Source organism: Haliotis rufescens, unplaced genomic scaffold, assembly GCF_023055435.1.
Source record: "Haliotis rufescens isolate VD_foot unplaced genomic scaffold, xgHalRufe1.0.p SCAF_5, whole genome shotgun sequence".
Classification (NCBI taxonomy): Eukaryota; Metazoa; Mollusca; class Gastropoda; order Lepetellida; family Haliotidae; genus Haliotis; species Haliotis rufescens.
This window is the reverse complement of record NW_025964223.1, coordinates 29,485,290-29,503,368: the sequence shown is the minus strand read 5'-3', so window position 1 is coordinate 29,503,368 and position 18,079 is coordinate 29,485,290.

Here is an 18,079-nt window from a genome sequence, read left to right as displayed (position 1 = left end):
TAGGCAGCCCCGGGCCATGTTGGAAGTAAAGTCAAGAAATTCTTTCGGAGACATACGAAAATAAGAGTGGCTACTAGGTTGCTGGGCCTGTGAATATACCAGATCCACGACACTGTAGAAGACAACCGAACCTGAAGCAGAGATATCACAATAAAAAAGTAATTTGCCAGCTTATGAATTAGAACTACTGATGGCAGATGTAGTTTCCATCGCTAAAACTGATTCTATGCATTACCCGTGCTATATAATGAAGTCACCCACTATATGACATGATGTATGAAACAGCTCAACATGCATTTATGCATGCATACATGTATTAAATATATATATATATATATATATATACACACACACACACACACACACACACACATATATATATATGTATGCTCATCTTTATACAGCTCAACTTTGGACTCTCTCTCTCTCTCTCTCTGTCTCTCTCTCTCATACATGTATTTAATTATGTATATTAGTATATATCATAAATAATATATAGTACATCATAAATAAGCTCACAATAAATATACTTTTCTCCATAAGGTGGAATTTAACCCTTTGAAGGATGTACAAGTTTTTTCGTTTACCTACACAGAACATATATAAAATATTTTTTTAAGATAAATAATATCAAGATGAATATTTGAGCGGATAAAATAGTTAAACAATGAAGGAACCCGTTTAATAAAGAAATAACACTTATTAACGTGACTTTTCACAAAGTGTGCGTGTGTGTGATACCCGATATGTATGCTTGCACCCTTGTCATCTGTGCAAATGTATACATAATTGCATGTATATTTTGAATAGTTAAATATGTACATCTGCATGCACCGTGCGTGAATGATTTAATTTACATCAGTTGATCAGGTTGGGAACAAATATGTTTTCTTTTGTGCAAATTCGACCTCTATATATATAAATTGCATGACATCCAATATCAAACAATATATATCTATATACATGTCCAGTCTGACGTCAAGAGGCGAGCAAACTCGGTTTTCTTTAAAATTGAGATATCCGAAATGTTCTACATACCAGTATATTCAAAGTATACCTTGTTCATACGAAATTCTCTTACAGTGCACTCTCGGATAGCATCTGCTATTTAATGATATATTCCTCCGAACTCTTTGTGAATGTTTCATCCAAATTATTTTATGTTTCAAAGAAACATACCAAGGATGACGATACAGGAACACCGGAAGCATGATATATATGTGTGTGTGTGTGTGTGTGTGTGTGTGTGTGTGTGTGTGTGTGTGTGTGAGCATCACCGACCTCATTGTGATCTCATTCCATGCATGTTGAAGGAGAGCTTTTAGATTTACACATTTATACATATCATACGAATTCATAGCAAACCTACTTTAACACAAATAAATATAATAATAAATAAAAAAAGATAAAGTGTACGGTATGAGATGGTTTACAATCATTTTGATGTAGATATATTTGGCATTGTGTACAAATCAAACCGTGCATGACGGATACCTGCATTTGGTTAAGGGTTTGCGTGTGTTGTGCTTGCGGAGTGGGAACTGGTGTAGGCCCACGTCACAGCCCGGTGAACTTGGATTTCGCCCTACCCGTGTTACCAGCCCTCACAGTACACACACTTTATGAGGCGTGAAGACCTCTAAGCCCGTTGCTAAGAAACCGGCTTGACGATGCAGGGTAAAGGGGTCAACATTGTCGATTTAGGAAGAAAACATAGAGAGCGGAATCTACACTTGTATTTAAAAATCAGACGGATTAGTTCGCCCAATATCAAATGTAATACACATACTAATCGTCACATTCCGCACATGCATTTGTATTCTTTTTCTCAGTGAGTGAGTGCATGGCCGTTTAGCCCCAACTTCCGGACTGTGCTAACGGGAAAGAAGATTCCCGTTCTTCTGTTACTGCACGATACTGTCGTTGATGGATAAAGTGAGTGAGTTGGGTTTGACGCCGTTTTTAACAGTATCTCAGTGTTGTCACAACATTATTTATGGAGAGAAAGTTTATGAATACTAGTATGTACGGCGCATATAATGACAAATTTGGAAAAATAACTACCTCAAAGAACTAAAAGAACTCCAACCATTCATCTTCTTTTTATCATTAATAAATAAAACCCCAATAAAGGATAACAGATATTCTTCTCTCATATATACATAACTGATCCTCAGTGCTTAAATGAAAAAAAACACGAGTAATACTCCCGCCCCCCATGGTATGGAATTATAGCGCTTGTCCAAACAAAAGGTGAAGCCCAGATATTTCTTTACCAAGTTCAAATAGTATAAAAAAAATCAAATAATGAATTTAGCATGTAACGAACTGATTTGTTTTGAACGTTCTACGAAGTTAGTTGTGAACCCTCGTGGCACAAGGATTTTGTGAGATGCTTGAGTTATATACGTGCCATGCTGCAACCATCGTTGTCTCCCTCAGATACAGTGAGTTATATACGTGCCATTCTGCAACCATCGTTGTCTCCCTCAGATACAGTGACTTATATACGTGCTATTCTGCAACCATCGTTTTCACCCTCAGATACAGTGAGTTATATACGTGCTATTCTGCAACCATCGTTGTCTCCCTCAGATACAGTGAGTTATATACGTGCTATTGTGCAACCATCGTTTTCACCCTCAGATACAGTGAGTTATATACGTGCCATTCTGCAAAATCGTTTTCACCCTCAGATACAGTGAGTTATATACGTGCCATTCTGCAAAATCGTTGTCACCCTCAGATACAGTGAGTTATATACGTGCTATTCTGCAAACATCGTTTTCACCCTCAGATAAAGTGAGTTATATACGTGCCATTCTGCAACCATCGTTGTCTCCATCAGATACAGTGACTTATATACGTGCTATTCTGCAACCATCGTTTTATCCCTCAGATACAGTGAGTTATAAACGTGCTATTCTGCAACCATCGTTGTCTCCCTCAGATACAGTGAGTTATATACCTACTATAATACTACTATTCAGCAAACATCGTTGTCGCCCGCAGATACAGTGAGTTATATACATGCTATACTGCAACCGCCGTTGTCGCCCTGAATGAGATACAGTGACTTATATATGTGCTATTCTGCAACCATCGTTGTCTCCCTCAGATACAGTGAGTTATATACGTGCCATTCTGCAAAATCGTTTTCACCCTCAGATACAGTGACTTATATACGTGCTATTCTGCAACCATCGTTGTCACCCTCAGATACAGTGAGTTATATACGTGCTATTCTGCAAACATCGTTTTCACCCTCAGATGAAGTGAGTTATATACGTGCTATTCTGCAATAATCGGTTTCACTCTCAGATACAGTGAGTTATATACGTGCCATTCTGCAAATATCGTTGTGGCCCGCACATACAGTGAGTTATATACGTGCTAATCTGCAACCATCGTTGTGACCCTCAGATACAGTGAGTTATATACGTGCTATTCTGCAAACGTCGTTTTCACCCTCACATACAGTGAGTTATATACGTACTACAATACTACTATTCACCAAACATCGTTGTCGCCCGCAGATACAGTGAGTAATATACATGCTATATTGCAACCGCTGTTGTCGCCCTGCATGAGATACAGTGACTTATATATGTGCTATGCTGCAACCATCGTTGTCTCCCTCAGATACAGTGAGTTATATACGTGCTATTCTGCAAAGATCGTTTTCACTCTCAGATAAAGTGAGTTATATACGTGCAATTCTGCAATAATCGGTTTCACTCTCAGATACAGTGAGTTATATACGTGCCATTCTGCAAATATCGTTGTGGCCCGCAGATACAGTGAGTTATATACGTGCTATTCTGCAACAATCGTTTTCACTCTCAGATACAGTGAGTTACATAAGTACTATTCTGCAACCATCGTTTGCACTCTCAGATACAGTGAGCTATATACGTGCTAATCTGCAACCATCTTTGTCACCCTCAGATACAGTGAGTTATATACGTGCTAATCTGCAACCATCGTTTTCACTCTCAGATACAGTGAGCTATATACGTGCTAACCTGCAACCATCGTTTTCACTCTCAGATGCAGTGACTTATAGACGTGCTATGCTGCAACCATCGTTGTCTCCCTCAGATACAGTGACTTATATACGTGCTAATCTGCAACCATCGTTGTCACCCTCAGATACAGTGAGTTATATACGTGCCATTCTGCAACCATCGTTGTCACCCTCAGATACAGTGAGTTATATACGTGCCATTCTGCAACCATCGTTGTCACCCTCAGATACAGTGAGTTATATACGTGCTAATCTGCAACCATCGTTGTCACCCTCAGATACAGTGAGTTATATACGTGCCATTCTGCAACCATCGTTGTCACCCTCAGATACAGTGAGTTATATACGTGCTATGCTGCAACCATCGTTGTCACCCTCAGATACAGTGAGTTATATACGTGCCATGCTGCAACCATCTTTGTCACCCTCAGATACAGTGAGTTATATACGTGCTATTCTGCAACCATCGTTTTCACTCTCAGATACAGTGAGCTATATACGTGCTATGCTGCAACCATCGTTGTCTCTCTCAGATACAGTGACTTATATACGTGCTATGCTGCAACCATCGTTGTCACCCTCAGATACAGTGAGTTATATACGTGCTATGCTGCAACCATCGTCGCCCGCAGATACAGTGAGTTATATATACGTGCTATTCTGCAACCATCGTTTTCACCCTCAGATACAGTGAGTTATATATACGTGCTATTCTGCAACCATCGTTTTAACTCTCAGATACTGTGAGTTATATACGTGCCATTCTGCAACCATCGTTGTCACCCTCAGATACAGTGAGTTATATACGTGCCATTCTGCAACCATCGTTTTCATCCTCAGATACAGTGAGTTATATACATGTTATTCTGCAACCATCGTTTTCACTCTCAGATACAGTGAGTTATATACGTGCTATTGTGCAACCATCGTTTTCACCCTCAGATACAGTGACTTATATACGTGCTATTCTGCAACCATCGTTTTAACTCTCAGATACAGTGAGTTATATACGTGCCATTCTGCAACCATCGTTGTCACCCTCAGATACAGTGAGTTATGTACGTGCCATTCTGCAACCATCGTTTTCACTCTCAGATACAATGAGTTATATACGTGCTAATCTGCAACCATCGTTGTCACCCTCAGATACAGTGAGTTATATACGTGCTAATCTGCAACCATCGTTTTCACTCTCAGATACAGTGAGCTATATACGTGCTAATCTGCAACCATCGTTTTCACTCTCAGATGCAGTGACTTATATACGTGCTATGCTGCAACCATCGTTGTCTCCCTCAGATACAGTGACTTATATACGTGCTATGCTGCAACCATCGTTGTCATCCTCAGATACAGTGAGTTATATACGTGCTAATCTGCAACCATCGTTTACACTATCAGATACAGTGAGTTATATACGTGCTAATCTGCAACCAACTTTATCACCCTCAGATACAGTGAGTTATATACGTGCTATTCTGCAACCATCGTTTTCACTCTCAGATACAGTGAGCTATATACGTGCTATGCTGCAACCATCGTTGTCTCTCTCAGATACAGTGACTTATATACGTGCTATGCTGCAACCATCGTTGTCACCCTCAGATACAGTGAGTTATATACGTGCTATGCTGCAACCATCGTCGCCCTCAGATACAGTGAGTTATATATACGTGCTATTCTGCAACCATCGTTTTCACCCTCAGATACAGTGACTTATATACGTGCTATTCTGCAACCATCGTTTTAACTCTCAGATACAGTGAGTTATATACGTGCCATTCTGCAACCATCGTTGTCACCCTCAGATACAGTGAGTTATATACGTCCTATGCTGCAAACATCGTTGTCTCCCTCAGATACAGTGACTTATATACGTGCTATGCTGCAACCATCGTTGTCACCCTCAGATACAGTGAGTTATATACGTGCTATGCTGCAACCATCGTCGCCCGCAGATACAGTGAGTTATATATACGTGCTATTCTGCAACCATCGTTTTCACCCTCAGATACAGTGACTTATATACGTGCTATTCTGCAACCATCGTTTTAACTCTCAGATACAGTGAGTTATATACGTGCCATTCTGCAACCATCGTTGTCACCCTCAGATACAGTGAGTTATGTACGTGCCATTCTGCAAATATCGTTGTGGCCCGCAGATACAGTGAGTTATATACGTGCTATTCTGCAACAATCGTTTTCACTATTAGATACAGTGAGTTATATACGTGCTATTCTGCAACCATCGTTGTCTCCCTCAGATACAGTGAGTTATATACCTACTATAATACTACTATTCAGCAAACATCGTTGTCGCCCTCAGATACAGTGAGTTATATACATGCTATACTGCAACCGCCGTTGTCGCCCTGAATGAGATACAGTGACTTATATATGTGCTATGCTGCAACCATCGTTGTCTCCCTCAGATACAGTGAGTTATATACGTGCCATTCTGCAAAATCGTTTTCACCCTCAGATACAGTGAGTTATATACGTGCTATTCTGCAACCATCGTTGTCACCCTCAGATACAGTGAGTTATATACGTGCCATTCTGCAAAATCGTTTTCACCCTCAGATACAGTGAGTTATATACGTGCCATTCTGCAAAATCGTTGTCACCCTCAGATACAGTGAGTTATATACGTGCTATTCTGCAAACATCGTTTTCACCCTCAGATAAAGTGAGTTATATACGTGCTATTCTGCAATAATCGGTTTCACTCTCAGATACAGTGAGTTATATACGTGCCATTCTGCAAATATCGTTGTGGCCCGCACATACAGTGAGTTATATACGTGCTAATCTGCAATCATCGTTGTGACCCTCAGATACAGTGAGTTATATACGTGCTATTCTGCAAACGTCGTTTTCACCCTCACATACAGTGAGTTATATACGTACTACAATACTACTATTCACCAAACATCGTTGTCGCCTGCAGATACAGTGAGTAATATACATGCTATATTGCAACCGCTGTTGTCGCCCTGCATGAGATACAGTGACTTATATATGTGCTATGCTGCAACCATCGTTGTCTCCCTCAGATACAGTGAGTTATATACGTGCTATTCTGCAAAGATCGTTTTCACTCTCAGATAAAGTGAGTTATATACGTGCAATTCTGCAATAATCGGTTTCACTCTCAGATACAGTGAGTTATATACGTGCCATTCTGCAAATATCGTTGTGGCCCGCAGATACAGTGAGTTATATACGTGCTATTCTGCAACAATCGTTTTCACTCTCAGATACAGTGAGTTACATAAGTACTATTCTGCAACCATCGTTTTCACTCTCAGATACAGTGAGCTATATACGTGCTAATCTGCAACCATCGTTTTCACTCTCAGATACAGTAAGCTATATATACGTGCTAATCTGCAACCATCGTTTTCACTCTCAGATGCAGTGACTTATAGACGTGCTATGCTGCAACCATCGTTGTCTCCCTCAGATACAGTGAGTTATATACGTGCTATGCTGCAACCATCGTCGCCCGCAGATACAGTGAGTTATATATACGTGCTATTCTGCAACCATCGTTTTCACCCTCAGATACAGTGGGTTATGTACGTGCCATTCTGCAACCATCGTTTTCACCCTCAGATACAGTCAGTGATATACGTGCCATTCTGCAACCATCGTTTTCACCCTCAGATACAGTGAGTTATATACGTGTTATTCTGCAACCATCGTTTTCACTCTCAGATACAGTGAGTTACATACGTGCTATTCTGCAACAATCGTTTTCACTCTCAGATACAGTGAGTTATATACGTGTTATTCTGCAATAATCGGTTTCACTCTCAGATACAGTGAGTTATATACGTGCTATTCTGCAACAATCGTTTTCACTCTCAGATACAGTGAGTTATATACGTGTTATTCTGCAACCATCGTTTTCACTCTCAGATACAGTGAGTTATATACGTGCTATTCTGAACAATCGTTTTCACTCTCAGATACAGTGAGTTATATACGTGTTATTCTGCAACCATCGTTTTCACCCTCAGATACAGTGAGTTATATACGTGCTATGCTGCAAACATCGTTGTCACCCTCAGATACAGTGACTTATATACGTACTATGCTGCAACCATCGTTGTGACCCTCAGATACAGTGAGTTATGTACGTGCTATTCTGCAAACATTGTTTTCACTCTCAGATACAGTGAGTTATATACGTACTTTTCTGCAAATATCGTTTTCACTCTCAGATACAGTGAGTTATATACGTGCCATTCTGCAACCATCGTTGTCACCCTCAGATACAGTGAGTTATGTACGTGCTATTCTGCTAACATCGTTTTCACTCTCAGATACAGTGAGTTAGATACGTACTTTTCTGCAAATATCGTTTTCTCTCTCAGATACAGTGAGTTATATACGTGCTATTCTGCAAATATTGTTGTCGCCCGCATATACAGTGAGTTATATACGTGCTATGCTGCAACCATCGTTGTGACCCTCAGATACAGTGAGTTATATACGTGCTATTCTGGAAACATCGTTTTCACCCTCAGATACAGTGAGTTATATACATGTCATTCTGCAAACATCGTTTTCACTCTCAGATACAGTGAGGTATATACGTGCTAATCTGCAACCATCGTTTTCACTCTCAGATACAGTGACTTATATACGTGCTATGCTGAAAACATCGTTGTCTCCCTCAGATACAGTGACTTATATACGTGCTACGCTGCAACCATCGTTGTCACCCTCAGATACAGTGAGTTATATACGTGCTATTCTGGAAACATCGTTGTCACCCTCAGATACAGTGAGTTATATACGTGCCATTCTGCAAACATCGTTGTCACCCTCAGATACAGTGAGCTATAAACGTGGTATGCTGCAACCATCGTCGCCCGCAGATAAAGTGAGTTATATATACGTGCTATTCTGCAACCATAGTTGTCACCCTCAGATACAGTGACTTATATACGTGCTATTCTGCAACAATCGTTTTCACTCTCAGATACAGTGAGTTATATACATGTCATTCTGCAAACATCGTTTTCACTCTCAGATACAGTGAGTTATATACGTGCCATTCTGCAAACATCGTTTACACTCTCAGATACAGTGAGTTATGTACGTGTTATTCTGCAACCATCGTTTTCACCCTCAGATACAGTCAGTTATGTACGTGCTATTCTCCAAACATCGTTTTCACTCTCAGATACAGTGGGTTATATATACGTGCTATTCTGCAAACATCGTTTTCACTCTCAGATACAGTGAGTTATATACGTGCTATTCTGCAACCATCTTTGTCGCCCGCAGATACAGTGAGTTATATACATTCTATAGAGCTTATAAACACCAACAACAGTACAAAAGGAGGTATATATACACCAACAGCAGTACAATATGGAGCTTATAGAAACCATCAATAGTTCAAGATGGAGCTTAACAGATAATAACTACAATATAATACAAAGTATCCATAACGTAATGGTCGCGAATAAATTATCACGTTAGCTTGTTGGTCTCAACGTAGGTATAACTGGAGCTTGTTGGTCAACGTAGGTATAACTAACTGGAGCTTGTTGGCCAACGTAGGTATAACTGGAGCTCGTTGGTCAACATAGGTATAACTGGAGCTTGTTGGTCTCAACATAGGTATAACTGGAGCTTGTTGGTCAACGTAAATATAACTGGAGCTTGATGGTCTCAACATAGGTATAACTGGAGCTTGTTGGTCAACGTAGGTATAACTGGAGGTTATTGGCCAACGTAGGTATAACTGGAGCTTGTTGGTTTCAACATAGGTATAACTGGAGCTTGTTGGTCTCAACGTAGGTATAACTGGAGCTTGTTGGTTTCAACATAGGTATAACTGGAGCTTGTTGGTCTCAACATAGGTATAACTGGAGCTTGTTGGTCTCAACGTAGGTATAACTGGAGCTTGTTGGTCTCAACATAGGTATAACTGGAGCTTGGTCTCAACGTAGGTATAACTGGAGCTTATTGGTCTCAACATAGGTATAACTTGAGCTTGGTCTCAACGTAGGATTAACTGGAGCTTGTTGGTCTCAACATAGGTATAACTGAAGCTTGTTGGTCAACGTAGGTATAACTGGAGCTTGTTGGCCAACGTAGGTATAACTGGAGCCTGTTGGTCAACGCAAGTATAACTGGAGTTCATGCGTTTTGACGCAAGTGTAACTAGTGTTTATGTGTTTAGATTCAAATGTAACTAGTTTTATGTGTTTTGACACAAGGGTAACTTGTGTTTATGTGTTTCGAGTCAAGTGTAACTAGTGTTTATGTGTTTCGACACAAGTGTAGTGTATATGTACTTATACCCAAGTGTAACTAGTGTTTATGTGTTTTGAAACAAGTGTAGTGCTCATGTGTTTCGACTGAAGTGTAACTAGTGTTTATGTGTTTCGACTGAAGTGTAACTAGTGTTTATGTGTTTCGACTCAATTGTAACTAGTGTCTATGTGATTCGATACAAGTGCAGTGGTTATGTGTTTCGACTCAAGTGTAACTAGTGTTTATGTGTTTCGTCTCAAGCGTAACAAGTGATTATGTGTTTCGACACAAATGTAGTGTATATGTGCTTATACTCAAGTGTAACTAGTTTTTATGTGTTTTGAAACAAGTGTAATGCTCATGTGTTTCGACTGAAGTGTAACTAGTGTTTATGTGTTTCGACTGAAGTGTAACTAGTGTTTATGTGTTTCGACTCAATTGTAACTAGTGTCTATGTGATTCGATACAAGTGTAGTGGTTATGTGTTTCGACTCAAGTGTAACTAGTGTTTATGTGTTTCGACTCAAGTGTAACTAGTGTTTATGTGTTTCGACTCAAGTGTAACTAGTGTTTATGTGTTTCGACTAAAGTGTAACTAGTTTTTATGTGATTCAACACAATTGTAGTGTTTATGTGTTTCGACATAAGAGTAACTAGTGTTTATGTGATTCGACATAAGTGTAACTAGTGTTTTTTGTGTTTTGACACAAATGTAATTTGACGCAAGTGTAACCACCATACTCGTATGAAGAAGTGATGTCTAGTTTCTAAAACATATGTGTAACGACATTGTTTCTTTTCCATAACTATTTTGGGTTGCTGCAGTTACAGAGCGTGACGAATGTAGCTGCGAGGAGCCCTGCAAACAAAGTAGATTGTACAATGTGTCTGGTAGCACGCGACAATCAGAGCGTTTCCAAGCGGTATTCTCCCTGCTGAGCGTGTAGACAATATCAGGTTACCCCAGCTACCCGTACAACTAGTTTTGCTCAAAACGTCTCAATTACATACCTTTCCTGGCAATCACTGACAATCGCTGACAATCACAAGTGCTGTATCACCATGACACACACGCCATCATTCCTCTTTTTATTACAGTTAAATTGCCTTTTTGAGAAATGTTCCAAGTACACGTCTATCACGTAGGTGCCCGTTACAGTGCCAATACTGTCAACTTACTGCTGATACAACCTATTGCTACTATATTGCCACCTAACAGTTACTATACTGCTACTATGCTGCCATGTTACTGCCACATGACTGCTACTAAACTGCCACCTTACTGCTACTATACTGCCACCTTACTGCTACTATCCCGCTACCTGAATGCAATCCTACTCCCACTATACTTCCACCTTACTGCTACTAAACTGCCACCTTACTGCCACTAAACTGACACCTTACCGTTACTATCCTGCTAGCTACTATACTGCCACCTTACTGCTACTAAACTGCTACTTACTGCTACTATACTGCCACCTTACTGCTTTTATACTGCCACCTTACTGCTACTAAACTGCCACCTTACTGCTTTTATACTGCCACCTTACTATCTCGCCACCTTACTACTGCTATACTGCCACCTTACTGCTACTATACTGCCACCTTACTGCTACTATACTGCCACCTTACTGCTACTATACTGCCACCTTACTATCTCGCCACCTTACTACTACTGTACTGCCACCTTACTGCTACTATACTGCCACCTTACTGCTGCAATACTGACACCTTACTGCTACTATACTGCCACCTTACTGCTACTAAACTGCCACCTTTCTGCTACTATACTGCCACCTTACTATCTCGCCACCTTACTACTACTGTACTGCCACCTTACTGCTACTATACTGCCACCTTACTGCTGCAATACTGACACCTTACTGCTACTATACTGACACCTTACTGCTACTAAACTGCCACCTTACTGCTACTAAACTGCCACCTTACTGCTTTTATACTGCCACCTTACTGCTTTTATACTGCCACCTTACTATCTCGCCACCTTACTACTACTATCTCGCCACCTTACTACTACTATACTGCCACCTTACTGCTACTATACTGCCACCTTACTGCTACTAAACTGCCACCTTACTGCTACTAAACTGCCACCTTACTGCTACAATACAGACACCTTACTACTACTATCTCGCCACCTTACTGCTACTGTACTGCCACCTTACTGCTACTATACTGCCACCTTACTGCTACTATACTGCCACCTTACTGCTACTATACTGCCACCTTACTGCTACTATCTCGCCACCTTACTACTACTATCTCGCCACCTTACTGCTACTGTACTGCCACCTTACTGCTACTATACTGCCACCTTACTGCTACTATACTGCCACCTTACTACTACTATCTCGCCACCTTACTGCTACTGTACTGCCACCTTACTGCTACTATACTGCCACCTTACTGCTACTATACTGCCACCTTACTACTACTATCTCGCCACCTTACTGCTACCGTACTGCCACCTTACTACTACTATCTCGCCACCTTACTGCTACTGTACTGCCACCTTACTGCTACTATACTGCCACCTTACTGCTACTATTCTGCCACCTTACTGCTACTATCTCGCCACCTTACTGCTACTATCTCGCCACCTTACTGCTACTATACTGCCACCTTACTGCTACTATACTGCCACCTTACTACTACTATCTCGCCACCTTACTGCTACTGTACTGCCACCTTACTGCTACTATACTGCCACCTTACTGCTACTATACTGCCACCTTACTACTACTATCTCGCCACCTTACTGCTACCGTACTGCCACCTTACTACTACTATCTCGCCACCTTACTGCTACTGTACTGCCACCTTACTGCTACTATACTGCCACCTTACTGCTACTGTACTGCCACCTTACTGCTACTGTACTGCCACCTTACTGCTACTATACTGCCACCTTACTGCTACTATTCTGCCACCTTACTGCTACTATCTCGCCACCTTACTGCTACTGTACTGCCACCTTACTGCTACTATACTGCCACCTTACTACTACTATCTCGCCACCTTACTGCTACTATTCTGCCACCTTACTGCTACTATCTCGCCACCTTACTGCTACTGTACTGCCACCTTACTACTACTATACTGCCACCTTACTACTACTATCTCGCCACCTTACTGCTACTATACTGCCACCTTACTGCTACTATACTGCCACCTTACTACTACTATCTCACCACCTTACTGCTACCGTACTGCCACCTTACTACTACTATCTCGCCACCTTACTGCTACTGTACTGCCACCTTACTGCTACTATACTGCCACCTTACTGCTACTGTACTGCCACCTTACTGCTACTGTACTGCCACCTTACTGCTACTATACTGCCACCTTACTGCTACTATTCTGCCACCTTACTGCTACTATACTGCCACCTTACTGCTACTGTACTGCCACCTTACTGCTACCGTACTGCCACCTTACTGCTACTGTACTGCCACCTTACTGCTACTGTACTGCCACCTTACTGCTACCGTACTGCCACCTTACTGCTACTGTACTGCCACCTTACTGCTACTATACTGCCACCTTACTGCTACTGTACTGCCACCTTACTGCTACTGTACTGCCACCTTACTGCTACTGTACTGCCACCTTACTGCTACTATACTGCCACCTTACTGCTACTATACTGCCACCTTACTGCTACTGTACTGCCACCTTACTGCTACTGTACTGCCACCTTATCGTTACTATCTCGCCCCCTTACTGCTACAATACAGACACCTTACTGCTACTTAACTGACAACTTACCGTTACTATCCTGCTAGCTACTATACTGACACCTTACTGCAATCTTACTGCTACTATACTGACACCTTACTGCTACTATATTGACACATTACTGCTCGTATACTGCCACCTTACTGCTACTATACTGAACTGCAAAAGAAACGTCACCGTAGATAGATACATGAGAAACCTTATTTGTCCAAACACTGTAAACATTACTTTGAGACATACTGAAAAGATGAAACTTGGCAAAACTGATCATCAACGTTTAAATTAAAGTTTCAAATGTTCTTTAAGTGAAACACAACACTAGTCACTGAGAAAATGGCATCACAAGTCAGTATCTCGTGTGTCCGCCATGTTCATTGATGACTGCCGTGGAACGTCGATACATGGAATGGATGAGGTGGTTGATGAAGGCCATAGGCACTTCAGTTCAGCCGCAGTTGTCGGCCTTGGTCGGACGTCATTCAGCCGTCTTTGAATCTCGTCCCACAGGTGCTCAATAGGATATAAATCGGGACTGAGGGCAGGCCACTGCATGGTTCTGATGCTATTCTGCTGGAGGAAGTCTCTTGTTGCTCTTGCAGTGTGGTTGCGGCGACGTGCCAAATGAGGTATGGCGTGTGGTCTCAAGACTTGATCAATGTACCGAGCTGCTGTGACACCATTGCCTCTCTCTGGACCGATGTTTTGGAAGACCACGGGGCCGACCCTCTGTGCAAGACCAGTTCCGGCCCACACCATGATGCTCGGACCACCTCACGAGTCTCTCTCAACAACACAAGCATCTGAATAACGTTCCCCTTGGCGTCGCCAGACTCTCTCCCTACCATCTGCTGTTGAGATAAAGTAACGGTTCTCGTCTGAGAAGAGGACTCTTATCCACTGCTGGTGCTGTGTTGCCCACTGAAGACGGTCCCGGCGGCAGTAACATGGCAGTATAGTAGCATTAAGGTGGCAGTAAGGTGGCAGTATAGTAGCAGTAAGTGGCAGTATCATGGCAGTATAGTCGCAGTAAGGTGGCAGTAAGGTGACAGTAACATGGCAGTATAGTCGCAGTAAGGTGGCAGTATAGTCGCAGTAAGGTGGCAGTAACATGGCAGTATAGCCGCAGTAAGGTGGCAGTAACATGGCAGTATAGCCGCAGTAAGGTGGCAGTATAGCCGCAGTAAGGTGGCAGTAAGGTGGCAGTAACATGGCAGTATAGCCGCAGTAAGGTGGCAGTATAGTCGCAGTAAGGTGGCAGTATAGTCGCAGTAACATCGCAGTATCGTAGCAGTAAGGTGGCAGTAACATGGCAGTATAATCGCAGTAAGGTGGCAGTAACATGGCATTATAGTAGCATTAAGGTGGCAGTAACATGGCAGTATAATCGCAGTAAGGTGGCAGTAACATGGCAGTATAGTAGCATTAATGTGGCAGTAAGGTGGCAGTATAGTAGCAGTAAGGTGGCAGTATCATGGCAGTATAGTCGCAGTAAGGTGGCAGTAAGGTGACAGTAACATGGCAGTATAGTCGCAGTAAGGTGGCAGTATAGTCGCAGTAACATGGCAGTATAGTAGCAGTAAGGTGGCAGTATAGTCGCATTAACATGGCAGTATAGTAGCAGTAAGGTGGCAGTATAGTCGCAGTAACATGGCAGTATAGTAGCAGTAAGGTGGCAGTATAGTCGCATTAACATGGCAGTATAGTAGCAGTAAGGTGGAAGTAACATGGCAGCATAGTAGCAGTATAGTAGCATTAAGGTGGCAGTAACATGGCAGCATAGTAGCAGTATAGTAGCATTACGGTGGCAGTAACATGGCAGCATAGTAGCAGTATAGTAGCATTAAGGTGGCAGTAACATGGCAGTAACATGGCAGCATAGTAGCAGTATAGTAGCATTAAGGTGGCAGTAACATGGCAGCATAGGAGCATTAAGGTGGCAGTAACATGGTAGTAACATGACAGTATAGTAGTCTTTTTATCGGTTACTCTGGGAAGGTGGCTGCTGGAGATAAGAGCCACGTGCGTAGAAAATTGTGTATCTCCAGCACAAGTGCATCCGCCGTCGACCAAAGATGTCTTTATTGTCGAGTATATCTATCTTGAAGTGCGCGTGATAACACACTTTCATATATACCAGCTTCAGCCAGTATAGATACCAACATTAGCCAGCATTTTTACCAACTTTAGCCAGCACATATACCAACTTTAGCTAGCGTGTATAACGACTTTACACAGAATATATAACAACTTTAGACAGGTAATATTTCAAATTTAGCCAATATTGATGACAACTTTTAACAGAATAGATAACAACTTTAACCAGCATATGTAACAACCTGAACATGCATATACAACATGTTACACGAGCATATAGAACCGCGTTAAAATTGATTCCCCTAGGATATCAACATTGACATGGATTTACTACGATTTAACGTAGGGCCAGTGAGAAAGTTATAACAGAAACATATACATTAGCACGCTGATTTAGAGTATAGAGAATCTAGTACATTGTGGTGACAACAAGTTGGATCTAAAACGGCAGTTGAGATTGAACCGTCGTCCTCCCAAGTGTACGACCGACAGTGATGCCGTCAATAGAGGCGCTCATACATCATTTACAACATGAAGATATTTCACGAATGCATGACTTTGAATGAAGCGATTACAGACTTACGTAATCAAATGATCGACTGCGACTCTTGCCTGGAATCTCATGCATGTTGATGAGGATTGATCCATGCACCGGTCCCCCACCAACCCCCAAGGGCCCTTGTCGATATAGTACAACCGAGTAGGCCCTTTTCTATATAGTACAACCGAGTAGGCCCTTGTCTATATAGTACAACCGAGTAGGCCCTTGTCTATATAGTACAACCGAGTAGGCCCTTGTCTATATAGTACAACCGAGTTGACCCTTGTTTATATAATATAACCGAGTAGGCCCTTGTCTATATAGTACAACTGAGTAGGCCCTTGTATGTATAGTATAACCGAGTAAGCCCTTGTCTATACAGTATAACCGAGTAGGCCCTTGTCCGTATAGTACAACCGAGTAGGTCCTTGTCTATATAGCACAACCGAATAGGCCCTTGTCTATATAGTACAACCGAGTAGGCCCTTGTTTATATAGTACAACCGAGTTGACCCTTGTCTATATAGTACAACCGAGTAGGCCCTCGTTTATATATACAAACCGAGTAGGCCCTTGTCTATATAGTACAACCGAGTAGGCCCTTGTCTATATAGTACAACCGAGTTGACCCTTGTCTATATAGTACAACCGAATAGGCCCTTGTCTATATAGCACAACCGAATAGGCCCTTGTCTATATAGTACAACCGAGTAGGCCCTCGTTTATATAGTACAACCGAGTAGGCCCTTGTCTATATGGTGCAACCGAGTTGACCCTTGTTTATATAGTACAACCGAGTAGGCCCTTGTCTATATAGTACAACCGAGTAGGCCCTTGTCCGTATAGTATAACCGAGTAGGCCCTTGTTCATATAGTACAACCGAGTAGGCCCTTGTCTATATAGCACAACCGAATAGGCCCTTGTCTTACAGTATAACCGAGTAGGCCCTTGTCTATATAGCACAACCGAATAGGCCCTTGGCTATATAGTATAACCGAGTAGGCCCTTGTCTATACAGTATAACCGAGTAGGCCCTTGTCTGTATAGTATAACCGAGGCGGCCCTTGTCTTACAGTATAACCGAGTAGGCCCTTGTCTATATAGCACAACCGAGGAGGCCCTTGTCTGTATAGTATAACCGAGTAGGCCCTTGTCTGTATAGAATAACCGAGTAGGCCCTTGTCTATATAGTACAACCGAGTAGGCCCTTTTCTATATAGTATAACCGAGTAGGCCCTTGTCTGTATAGGATAGCCGAGTAGGCCTTTGTCTATATAGTATAACCGAGTAGGCCCTTGTTTATATAGTACAACCGAGTAGGCCCTTGTTTATATAGTTCAACCGAGTTGACCCTTGTTTATTTATAGTACAAC